This window comes from Sciurus carolinensis, chromosome 2 (genome assembly GCF_902686445.1).
Source record: "Sciurus carolinensis chromosome 2, mSciCar1.2, whole genome shotgun sequence".
NCBI classification, from domain to species: domain Eukaryota; kingdom Metazoa; phylum Chordata; class Mammalia; order Rodentia; family Sciuridae; genus Sciurus; species Sciurus carolinensis.
Genome location: NC_062214.1, coordinates 45,621,795 through 45,624,230, shown reverse-complemented (window position 1 = coordinate 45,624,230; position 2,436 = coordinate 45,621,795). Strand labels below are relative to the sequence as shown.

Sequence of the window (2,436 nt, the reverse complement as noted above, 5' to 3'; positions counted from 1 at the left end):
CCTGTCAGAAAAAGTACTGTCCTCCCTACTTCATATAACAGACATAGGTGAACTAAGAAGCAGTTACTCCCCACATCTCACCAGAATTAGCTTTGGGAAATGTTCCAAATCTTGTAGTACTGGCAAAAGAGGGGGCTCTTGGGATGGGTGGGCTGGCCAAATCTTACCAGAAACAGCTGATTGGAAACACACAATTGCTTGCTGTGCCTTCCCTGAAATCACAGGTAGACAAACTTTGAGCTACTCATTGTCAAGAAGAAAAACAAAACAAAACAAAACAAAACAGGATTTCTACAAAATCCTTATATTATAAGGATCGTGTATTTTAACAAACATCCTTCTGTCATAAGAATAATAGATTTACCTTCACCAGATCCTTTGCTTTGAAGCGCAGCCTGGCTGTTAACAGGGGCTTATGACTCTTCCACCATTTTCTGAAATGGATTTTCAGGGTGGGATTTCAACCATTATTGAAGACAGCTCCATTTTCTGCTTTGGTGAGTACCAAGTGTCCCCAGGTATATTAGAATATATTGTACAATAAGGTACTACATGATTATAAGGCTCTCAACTGTTACAAAATAATTTCTACCCATCACTTTTTGGTGGTCCTGTTGGGTAGGATTATCCTGGGAAGTAAGAGACTGTGGCAGAAATGACTGAAACCTTCTTGCTCCCAGTTCCCCACAGAGGCACAAGTGTGTGCAAATAATTCTGGGGACTTTTTCTTTATTCGATAAAAGTGCAAAAGCATTCAAAGATTGATGGAGATGCCATGACATTGAATTCTGAAGGCGTGATCGTGGAGAAAAGGTATCATTGCCTAAGATAAAAATTACCCGGCCTCAGTCTCTAGCCATCGCTGGCCACCAGGCATACGTGCTCCAACTTCTTCAGTACGCGAGGGCCGCCATCGACATCGCTTCAGGTCCTCTAGGTTCATCTGCGCCACTCGCCTGCCACACACTCAGCCGTCATAACCTGCCATCATGGTGAAGTTCGCAAAGGCTGGTAAAAATCAAGGTGACCCCAAGAAAAAGGCTCCTCCACCAAAGGAGGTAGAAGAAGATAGTGAAGATGAGGAAATGTCAGAAGATGAAGAAAATGACAGCAGTGGAGAAGAGTTTGTCATCCCTCAGAAGAAAGGCAAGAAGGCTACCACAACTCCAGCAAAGAAGGCGGTAGTTTCCCCAACAAAAAAGGCGGCAATTACCACACCTACCAAGAAAGCAGTTGTCACTCCAGGCAAAATGACAGCAGCCACACCAGCCAAGAAGACAGTTACACCAGCCAAAGCAGTTATAGCACCTGGCAAGAAGGGAGCCACTCTGGGCAAAGCATTGGTAGCAGCCCCCTGGTAAGAAGGGAGTTGTTACCCCAGCCAAGGGGGCAAAAAATGGCAAGAATGCCAAGAAGGAAGAGTGATGATGATGAGGAGGAGGATATCGAGGAAGAGGAGGAGGAGGAGGAGGAGGATGGATTTGTACCAGCAGTGATGAAAGCAGCAGCTGCTGTCCCTACCTCAGAGGATGAGGATGAGGATGAAGAGGATGAAGATGATGAGGAAGAGGACGAGGAGGAGGAAGATGACTCTGAAGGAGAAGCTATGGAGATCACACCAACCAAGGGAAGAAAGCTGCTGCAAAATCTGTACCAAAGAAAGCCAAGAGTGTGGCTGAGGAGAATGGAGAGGAGGAGGAGGAGGAGGAGGAGGAGGAGGAGGAGGAGGAGGAGGAGGAAGATGAGAGGATGATGAAGAGGAGGAGGAGGAAGAAGAAGAGCCTTGTCAAAGAAGCACCTGGAAAACAAAAGAAGGAAATGGCCAAACAGAAGGTAGCCCCTGAAACCAAGAAACAGAAAGTGGAAGGCACAGAACCAACTACATCTTTTAATCTCTTTGTTGGAAACCTGAATTCTAACAAATCTGCTCCTGGACTAAAAATTGGTATCAGTGAACTGTTTGCAAAAAATGATCTGGCTACTGTGGATGTCAGAATTGGAACGACTAGGGAGTTTGGCTATGTGGATTTTGAATCTGCTGATTCAAACTCACTGGTTTAAAACTTTTTGGCAATGAAGTTAAACTAGAGAAACCAAAATGGCAAATCTAAAGGGTATGCATTTACAGAGTTTGCTTTAAATTCCTGTAATAATAGGGAAATTGAGGGCAGAGCAATCAGGCTGGAGTTGCAAGGACCCAGGGGATTGCCTAACGCAAGAAGCCAGCCATCGAAAACTCTGTTTGTCAAAGGTCTGTCTGAAGATACAACCGAAGAAACCTTAAAAGAATCATTTGACGATTCTGTCCATGCAAGGATAGTCACCGACCGGGGAAACTGGATCCTCCAAAGAGGTTTGGTTTTGTAGACTTCAACAGTGAGGAAGATGCCAAAGCTGCCAAAGAGGCCATGGAAGATGGTGAAATTGATGGAAACA

At 44.9% G+C, this 2,436-nt stretch overlaps 1 pseudogene; it reads left to right on the top strand.

The window, feature by feature from the left end:
* The first annotated feature begins 989 nt into the window (after nt 1-989).
* LOC124976310 (nucleolin-like) lies at nt 990-2,111 on the top strand (annotated as a pseudogene).
* Nucleotides 2,112-2,436: the final 325 nt, after the last annotated feature.